The sequence below is a fragment of the Triticum urartu genome, chromosome 4A (genome assembly GCF_056163025.1).
Source record: "Triticum urartu cultivar PI428250 chromosome 4A, HENAU_Tu73, whole genome shotgun sequence".
NCBI lineage: Eukaryota > Viridiplantae > Streptophyta > Magnoliopsida > Poales > Poaceae > Triticum > Triticum urartu.
In genome coordinates, this window is record NC_141876.1 from 557,155,008 (window position 1) to 557,165,279 (window position 10,272).

Genomic DNA, 10,272 nt, shown 5'->3' on the forward strand with positions numbered 1-10,272 from the left:
TAAAGAAACATGGACGTCATTACATTTTGAGAAAGACGACGACCGCTACAAGAATTTGATTTTCATATTATTGATAGAAAGGGAGCTGAGAACCCCGTTGCAGACAACTTGTCTGGGTTAGAAAATGTTCTTGATGACCCACTACCTATTGATGATAGCTTTCCTGATGAACAATTAAATGTCATAAATGCTTCTCGTACTGCTCCATGGTATGCTGATTATGCTAATTATATTGTTGCTAAATTTATACCACCTAGTTTCACATACCAGCAAAAGAAAAAGTTCTTCTATGATTTGAGACATTACTTTTGGGATGACCCACATCTTTATAAAGCAGGAGTGTGTTGAGGATATGACTACCAGGAATTGTTGGGGAACGCAGTAATTTCAAAATTTTCCTACGCACATGCAAGATCATGGTGATGCATAGCAACGAGAGGGGAGAGTGTTGTCTATGTACCCACACAGACCGACTACGGAAGCGTTGACGCAACATAGAGGAAGTAGTCGTACGTCTTCCCGATCTGACCGATCCAAGCACCGTTACTCCGGCACCTCCGAGTTCTTAGCACACGTACAGCTCGACGACGGTCCCCGGGCTCCGATCCAGCAAAGCGTCGGGGAGGAGTTCCGTCAGCACGACGGCGTGGTGACGATCTTGATGTTCTACTATCGCAGGGCTTTGCCTAAGCACCACTACAATATGATCGAGGTGGAATATGGTGGCAGGGGGCACCGCACACGGCTAAGGAGCGATCTCAAGGATCAACTTGTGTGTCTAGAGGTGCCCCCTGCCCCCGTATATAAAGGATCCAAGGGGGAGGGGGCGGCCGGCCAGGAGGAGGGCGCAGGAGGAGTCCTACTCCTACCGGGAGTAGGACTCCCCCCCCCCAATCCTAGTTGGAATAGGACTCCTTGAGGGGGGGAAAGAGAGAGAGGGGGGCCGGCCACCTCTCCTAGTCCTAATAGGACTAGGGAAGGGGGGAGGCGCGCGGCCACCTTGGGCTGCCCCTTTATCCTTTCCACTAAAGCCCACTAAGGCCCATATAGCTCCCGGGGGGTTCCGGTAACCTCCCGGTACTCCGGTAAAATCCTGATTTCACCCGGAACACTTCCGATATCCAAACATAGGCTTCCAATATATCAATCTGTATGTCTCGACCATTTCGAGACTCCTCGTCATGTCCGTGATCACATCTGGGACTCCGAACTAACTTCGGTACATCAAAATGCATAAACTCATAATAACTGTCATCGTAACGTTAAGCGTGTGGACCCTACGGTTCGAGAACAATGTAGACATGACCGAGACACGTCTCCGGTCAATAACCAATAGCGGGACCTGGATGCCCATATTGGCTCCTACATATTCTACGAAGATCTTTATCGGTCAGACCGCATAACAACATACATTGTTCCCTTTGTCATCGGTATGTTACTTGCCCGAGATTCGATCGTCGGTATCCAATACCTAGTTCAATCTCGTTACCGGCAAGTCTCTTTACTCGTTTCATAATACATTATCTCACAACTAACATATTAGTTGTAATGCTTGCAAGGCTTATGTGATGTGCATTACCGAGAGGGCCTAGAGATACCTCTCCGACAATCGGAGTGACAAATCCTAATCTCGAAATACGCCAACCCAACATCTACCTTTGGAGACACCTGTAGAGCTCCTTTATAATCACCCAGTTACGTTGTGACGTTTGGTAGCACACAAAGCGTTCCTCCGGTAAACAGGAGTTGCATAATCTCATAGTCATAGGAACATGTATAAGTCATGAAGAAAGCAATAGCAACATACTAAACGATCGGGTGCTAAGCTAATGAAATGGGTCATGTCAATCAGATCATTCAACTAATGATGTGACCTTGTTAATAAAATAACAACACTTTGTTCATGGTTAGGAAACATAACCATCTTTGATTAACGAGCTAGTCAAGTAGAGGCATACTAGTGACACTAAGTTTGTCTATGTATTCACACATGTATTATGTTTCCGGTTAATACAATTCTAGCATGAATAATAAACATTTATCATGATATAAGGAAATAAATAATAACTTTATTATTGCCTCTAGGGCATATTTCCTTCAGTCTCCCACTTGCACTTGTCGTGGTTCTAACTCTGACAGTGATGTAGGGGGGTGAGTATGGAGAGGCTAGATCCTAGCTATTGGGAAGTTGTTACACGCGAGGTTTACGAGTTCAGGCCCTTCTCGGAGGAAGTAATAGCCCTACGTCTCGGAGCCCGGAGGCGGTCGACTGGATTATGCGTGTATAGATTACAGGGGTGCGAACCCTGCTTACTGAGGAGGGGGTGGCTTATATAGAGTTCGCCGGCTCCCTCCTGCCCCCAGTAATGCAGGGTTTAAGGTACATTTAAGGTCGGGTGTTACTGGTAACGCCCCTAATAAAGAGCTATAATGACCATAAAGACTACTTAACAGCTGACCGTTTGCCGTGCAGAGTGACTATAGATCTCCCGGCGGTCGAGTGGTTGGCTTCATGGTCGAGTTATAGCTTCTTGGTCGAGTGTCTTGAACCTGTCGAGTGGGATGCCTTCAAGTCGATTGAAAGGTGATTTCTCCCAGGGGTGTCCTAGAGTAGGACTCTTCGGTCAGGTCCGTGTCCCTACCCTAGGTACATGTCTTCATCATTAGCCCCCGAATGGATCGAGGTTAGAGTGGGGAAAGAGTTGGAGATCTTTCCGACTGGTTCTTCGGGCTATGTGAGCGCCTCGTTTCGGGACAATCGTCACGGATGACGTTGCCAACCTTTTTCAGTCGCCTTGATCCATTCCAGGCCTTCCGTCGAGTGAATTTCTTTGTTTGTGCCATACCGAGTGCCGGCGCGATCGGGGTCTTCTGTTTTTTAGCAAGTTGTTCCGCGGCCCGCGGATGTCGCGGGATTTGGATTTTGGGAAGCGCACGGGACGGGAGCAGCCGCAGTAATCGGAAGCGATAAAGCGGAAGTTCCTCGATCTCCGCGTCGCCTTTTTCGCCACGTACTGCGCGCGCGTCTGTTGCGGGATTTGACTGGATGGCCTGGGCCTACCGGTCAGCCACTCGGGAGCGGCCCCTTATAAGTTGCCGGCTCGGGGTTTCCAAGCCGTGCGCTCTCTTCTCCTTCCTTCTTCCTCTCTCCCTTTGCCAGTCTCTCTGCTACCTCTGCTCTCACCCTAACGCCGCGAGCCCGTGCGAGATCTCTCCGGCAACGATGGTGAAGGGCAAGACCACCGCTTTGGAGCGCGCGAAGAAGGCGGTGGCGGCGGGGAAAGGGAAGAGATCTGCTCGGGGCGGATCCTCCTCCAGGACCGCTCTGCCCAAAGGTTGGATCCAGGGCGACTGGATGCCCTCAGTGCTCCGGCAAGAGGATCTTGACGACATGGTCGAGGGGGGAGCCATTCCCCACGAAGCTGCGCGTCTTCCGGAGGGAGAGATCGAACCTCAACCCCGTGACGGTGAGTGCGTGCTCCTAGCCACCCACATCGACCGAGGGTTTTCTCTGCCGCCCCATCCTTTCTTCCGGAGTTTCTTGAATTTCTTCGGAGCGCAGCTCCATCACTTTACCCCCAACTCCATAGTCTATCTTGCCGCGTTCATTTCCATGTGCGAGGCCTTCCTGGGTTGCCGTCCGCATTGGGGGCTTTTCAAGCATATTTTCACTTGCCGCTCTCAGTCGGTTAAAAAGGCCAAGTCGAGTGATGAAAAGACGCAAGTGATCCAGCTATGCGGGGGCCTGGCGATCCAGACGAGGGGGAAGAGCTGTTTTCCCTCTATCACCTTCCCGGAGTCGGTCCGCGGCTGGCAGTCGACCTGGTTCTACTGCCAGGACCAGGCGACCCCCGGACAGTCGACTGGTCTTCCTCCTTTTTCCCTCGACCGAGCCAAGAAGCCTGTCTCTCTGAAAGTCACGCCGGAGGAAAGGGCCCAGGTCAAGGTGTTGGCGGGTCGAGTGGTTGAGCTTGTCCATGAGGGGGTGACTGGGATGGACCTGTTAGAGGTCTTTCTCCAGAGGCGCATTCAACCGCTCCAGGCGCGAGACCACCCGATGTGGCTGTATTCTGGCCTTGACGACACCACTCGGATCCACCCGGAGGAGGTCACCGATGAGATGCTGGAGGGGTGGCTGTCAAGTATCACGGGGAACAAAGACAACCCCCGAGGAGCCAGAAGGGTAATTCCACTCGACAACTCATATGAAGTGGACCAGGTATGTCTTTGTGTCGGATATTTGGCCTTCTGTATTGGTCTTCTTTGGATAAGTCGATTGACTTTCGTCCTATCTGTTGTCTTCCAGGCGACCACTGAGATGTACTCGACGCCCAACGGGGCACAAGGGTCGACTGAGGAAGGTGAGGGGAGCGGAGGCGAGAGCGGGGACGACCAGGGCGAGTGGGAGTCCGACGGTGAGGGAGATGAAGGCGACGACATCTTCTCCAGCGAAGAGGAGGAGGAGGCTGAGCCCTCCCGCCCGGAGGGGCGGTCCAAGCTCACCCACGATCCAGCGCGGGAACGTGACAAGGCGACTGCTCCTGTTGGGCAGTCGTCGAAACGCCCTCGGACTTCTTCTCCTCCGCCGACCGGGAAGGCTCCTAAGCACCCACGAGTGACGCCATCCAAGCCGCCCAAGGCCTTGCCCAAGATGAAGATAGTTGTTCCCACCATTTCTGGGTAACAACAACACTTGCTTTCCTTTGTCGACTGTGGACGGATCCTTGGTCGATTTACTGAGCCAATTGACCAACTTTCGAGATTTGCAGTGGCGCAACTTCTGAGGTCTCCGCCAGGAATGACGACCACGAGATGGAGGACGCTGTCACCTCCAACCCTGGTACGATCACTGACGTTCCTGCTTTTGATTCGACTAAAACTTTATTGCGATTGAATGTTTTCCTTGCAGCTCCTCCTCATGTTATTGACCTCCCGGACGACGACGACAGACCACTGAGGGTGAAGAGGAAGAAGAAGGCGTTGGCTGGCAAGACTCCGCAATCCACTCCGGCGCCTGAGGCCGCAGTTCGGGACGATGGCGAACCCACTCGGGCTTCCGTGACTTTCATTGTTCCTCTGACGAGTGTGCGGCCTTCAGCGTCGACTGCGGATCCGTCTTCGCTTTTTGCTGCGTACCCCGTCCCTGAGGACCAAGCGGCTGCTGCGAAGGAGGCTGTACGCCAGGCTGGAGTCATGATGGAACAGGTGAAAGTGGCTCGGGAGGCTTGCCAGGCGGCATATGACGCGAGCTCGGCTCTTCAAAGTAATGTCCAGGTCAGTCAACTTCAACACTTGGTCTGTTTCGATATGTCCTTTGAAGATTCTCTTTTCCGAAGGTCTTTAAGTTTGTACACCCACTGGGTGTGTTTGCCAATTCTTGGACGAGTGGGGGCACGCTAAGTGCACCCACTGGGTGTAGTCCCCGAGACTACGGTGGACTGCTGGCGGTCGACTGTAGTCTTTAAATTGAGTTGTTGTAGTTGAATTTCTTCGCTCTATCTGATCGGGTCATGTCGAATGGAACGGAATCCTATCGACTGCGGGCAGTCGACGTCTTTCTCTCTTTTTTTTACTGTGGGGGCACGCTGAGTGCACCCACTGGGTGTAGCCCCCGAGGCTACTGTCGAATGTTTTGCTTCGGCTGTAGTCTTAGAAACTCTGTTATTGTCTCTTAACTGCTCGGAAGCAGCTTGTCTTGGACTCGACTTCAGGGATCGGTCGAGTGGGATAGGAACCGGTGGGGGCACGCTGAGTGCACCCACTAGGTGTAGTCCCCGAGACTATGGTGGACTGCTGGCAGTCGACCGTAGTCTTAGTATTTACTGCCTTTGTTGCTTTTTCCTTTTTACTGAAATTGTAACTCCTCCTCTTTGACTTCAGAAATCTTGTGATCTTGGAACCCGCTTGGCTGACTTGGAGAAGCAGCAAATTCTAATGAACCTTGATCTGGAGCTGGCCAGGACAGAACTGTAGACGGTCAGAGACGGCGCCGCAGGTAAGACGTCTTTGTCGACTGGTTAGTTTTTAGGCTTGAGTATCTTTTCGCTTTCTCCGACTCAATCATCATTTTTTGCAGAAAAACTGAAAGAAGCTCTGGCGAAGAAGGATCAGGACTTGGCTGCTGCCCGTAAGGAGGCTGATGACAAGACCGCTCTGGCCGCACAGAAGCTAGCTTCGGTCGACCACTTAGAACAAGAGAATACCAAGCTCAAGACCGCTCTGAATGAAGCCAACAGGGAGTGTTCACGTTGGAAGAAGGAGAACCTCACCCTGAGCGAGAAGCTGGAAGGCCTCGCTCGCGGGAGAAATGACCTGGAGAGCTACTTGGGGAGCCTCGCCAAGAAGTTGTACCTTAGGCTTGAAGGTGCGCATTCAGTTCCGACTGGTTTTTGAGTCGACTCATTCTGTGAAAATTGTCTTATCCTTGAATCTTGTATGCAGAGCTTTGCCAGAATTTTGAAGAGGAGACCAGTCGAGTGGAGCCGAGCTTGGACCCTGTTAACTCTCTTGTGAAGGACGAGGCCGCAATGAACGTGCTCCGTCTGGAGTCTCGTGTTGACGGCGTCGTGGATTACTTGGCTCGACTGAAGGTTGCCATGACGCGGATCGACCCGACACTTTGGCCGGAATCTACGCTCCAGAATGATCTCGAGTCTCTGATGACTCGACTCAATGGAATCCCTGACCGAGTGCAGGAGTGGAAGAAGTCTTCAGCTCGGTGTGGCGCTGACGTGGCTCTGTCCCTGGTCCGCGTCCATTGTAAGGAGGTGCGGGAGGAGAAGCTGGCCGCCATCCAAGTCGCCAACACGAGGAAGCACAACTTCCAGGACTTCATGGAGACATTTATTGCTGCTGCTACCCGCATCGCAGATGGGATCGACTTGGATGAGTTCGTGGCCCCTGCCAGTCCTCCTCCTCCTGAGGAATGAAAAAACTTGCCTCGGAATGCCGAGTGTATTTTGTAAACCATTAAACTCTGCCTTAAATTTGCCTCGGAATGCCGAGTGGAAGTGTAACAGTTAAACTCTGCCGAGCCGGGGGCTCGAGTACTTTGACCTGAGGTTTCTAGGACCTTTTAGGCTTTATCCGTAATTGATTTGTCGTTGAATCTCTTTGTGGACGACCCGTCGAGTGGGATTTGATCTTCACTCGAAATAACTTTGTGTCTGTGGTGCAGCTCCGAAGGAGAAGGTGGCAGTCGACCTGCCTCTCGTCGTCCTTGGGACATGAGAAGTGTCTCATACTTAGGCGAGCGCTGGGCTGCAGCTAAGCCTCCGAGCGGGAGGTTTGCTCTCGCTCGGTAGGATTTTAAACTTAGGCGAGTGCTGACTGCAGCTAAGTCTCTTCGTAGGAGAACTTAGGCGAGTGCTGGACTGCAGCTAAGCCCCCGAGTGGGGGGTTTGCTCTCCACTCGGTAGGATTTTCAAACTTAGGCGAGTGCTGACCCCAGCTAAGTCTCTTCGTAGGAGAACTTAGGCGAGTGCTTGACTGCAGCTAAGCCTTCGAGTGGGAGGTTTGCTCTTCACTCGGTAGGATTTTTCAAACTTAGGCGAGTGCTGACCGCAGCTAAGTCTCTTCGTAGGAGAACTTAGGCGAGTGCTGGACTGCAGCTAAGCCCCCGAGTGGGAGGTTTGCTCTCCACTCGGTAGGATTTTTCAAACTTAGGCGAGTGCTGACCGCAGCTAAGTCTCTTCGTAAGAGAACTTAGGCGAGTGCTGGACTGCAGCTAAGCCCCCGAGTGGGAGGTTTGCTCTCCACTTGGTAGGATTTTTCAAACTTAGGCGAGTGCTGACCGCAGCTAAGTCTCTTCGTAGGAGAACTTAGGCGAGTGCTGGACTGCAGCTAAGCCCCCGAGTGGGAGGTTTGCTCTCCACTCGGTAGGATTTTCAAACTTAGGCGAGTGCTGACCGCAGCTAAGTCTCTTCGTAGGAGAACTTAGGCGAGTGCTGGACTGCAGCTAAGCCCCCGAGTGGGAGGTTTGCTCTCCACTCGGTAGGATTTTTCAAACTTAGGCGAGTGCTGACCGCAGCTAAGTCTCTTCGTAAGAGAACTTAGGCGAGTGCTGGACTGCAGCTAAGCCCCCGAGTGGGAGGTTTGCTCTCCACTCGGTAGGATTTTCAAACTTAGGCGAGTGCTGACCGCAGCTAAGTCTCTTCGTAGGAGAACTTAGGCGAGTGCTGGACTGCAGCTAAGCCCCCGAGTGGGAGGTTTGCTCTCCACTCGGTAGGATTTTTCAAACTTAGGCGAGTGCTGACCGCAGCTAAGTCTCTTCGTAGGAGAACTTAGGCGAGTGCTGGACTGCAGCTAAGCCCCCGAGCGGGAGGTTTGCTCTCCACTCGGTAGGATTTTCAAACTTAGGCGAGTGCTGACCGCAGCTAAGTCTCTTCGTAGGAGAACTTAGGCGAGTGCTGGACTGCAGCTAAGCCTCCGAGTGGGAGGTTTGCTCTCCACTCGGTAGGATTTTTCAAACTTAGGCGGGTGCTGACCGCAGCTAAGTCTCTTCGTAGGAGAACTTAGGCGAGTGCTGGACTGCAGCTAAGCCCCCGAGCGGGAGGTTTGCTCTCCACTCGGTAGGATTTTTCAAACTTAGGCGAGTGCTGACCGCAGCTAAGTCTCTTCGTAGGAGAACTTAGGCGAGTGCTGGACTGCAGCTAAGCCCCCGAGTGGGAGGTTTGCTCTCCACTCGGTAGGATTTTTTTTGAACTTAGGCGAAACGGGTTCGCGGCTAAGTCACCCACTGGGGGTTCTCGCATGTAAACAGAAGTGACAGCAATCATTGGAACACTCTTGACTTTGATAAAAATGAACTACGGAAGTTTCTCTTATTACATCTTTATGGGAAGGAACTTAAGTATAAAAGGGGCGGAGTAGTTCCGCATTCCAAGCTCGCGGCTCGTCAATCTGGCGATCAACATTGTAGAGGTGATACGCTCCGTTGTGGAGGACTCTGGTGATGATGAAGGGGCCTTCCCAAGTAGGAGCAAGCTTGTGTGGTTTCTGTTGATCCACTCGGAGGACCAAATCTCCTTCTTGGAAGGCTCGACTCTTCACATGTCGGGCATGGAATCGACGCAAGTCTTGCTGATAAATGGTCGATCTGATCATGGCCATCTCTCTTTCTTCTTCCAGGAGGTCTACTGCATCTTGCCGAGCCTGTTCTGCTTCATCTTCGGTGTAAAGCTCGACTCGGGGAGCGTTGTGAAGGAGATCACTTGGCAGAACGGCTTCGGCTCCATAAACAAGAAAGAACGGGGTTCTTCCAGTTGACCGGTTAGGGGTGGTCCTTAATCCCCACAAAACTGACAGAAGCTCGTCGACCCAGGCACCTGCTGCGTGCTTGAGATCACGCATTAGCCGAGGCTTTAGTCCTTTGAGGATCAGACCATTTGCTCTTTCAGCTTGTCCATTCGACTGGGGATGGGCGACTGACGCATAGTCGACACGAGTGCCTTGAGAGGCGCAAAAGGCTCTGAACTGGTCTGAATCGAAGTTTGACCCATTGTCAGTGATGATGCTGTGAGGGACTCCATATCTGAATGTTAGTCCTCTGACGAAACTAATAGCAGTGCCAGCATCGAGGTTCTTGATGGGTTTAGCTTCAATCCACTTGGTAAACTTGTCGACTGCCACAAGCACATGGGTGAAACCGCTCCTGCCTGTTCTCAGAGGACCGACCATGTCCAGTCCCCAGACAGCGAAGGGCCAGACGAGTGGAATGGTCTTCAGGGCTGATGCGGGCTTGTGGGACATGTTGGAGTAGAACTGACACCCCTCACACTTGTCAACTATCTCCTTTGCCATCTCATTTGCTCTTGGCCAGTAAAATCCCGCCCGGTATGCTTTGGCCACAATGGTTCGGGAGGACGCATGGTGACCGCAGGTCCCCGAATGGATCTCATCAAGGATCATCTGACCTTCTTCCAGAGTTATGCACTTCTGACCGATTCCAGTCGCGCTTTCTCTGTACAACTGCCCCTTTATGACTGTGAAGGCCTTGGATCGGCGGATGATCTGTCGAGCCTCTTCCTCGTCCTCTGGGAGCTCTTTCCTTAGGATATATGCGATGTATGGTATCGTCCAGTCGGGAGCGATGGTCAAGACTTCCATGATCAGGTCGACCACAACAGGAACTTCGACTTCAGTCGGATCTGTGGCACTTTTCGGTTGTGGGGCTTCTTCTGTGAAAGGATCCTCCTGGACTGACGGCGAGCGGATGTGCTCCAAAAACACATTGCTGGGAATGGCTTCTCTCTTGGAGCCTATCTTTGCCAG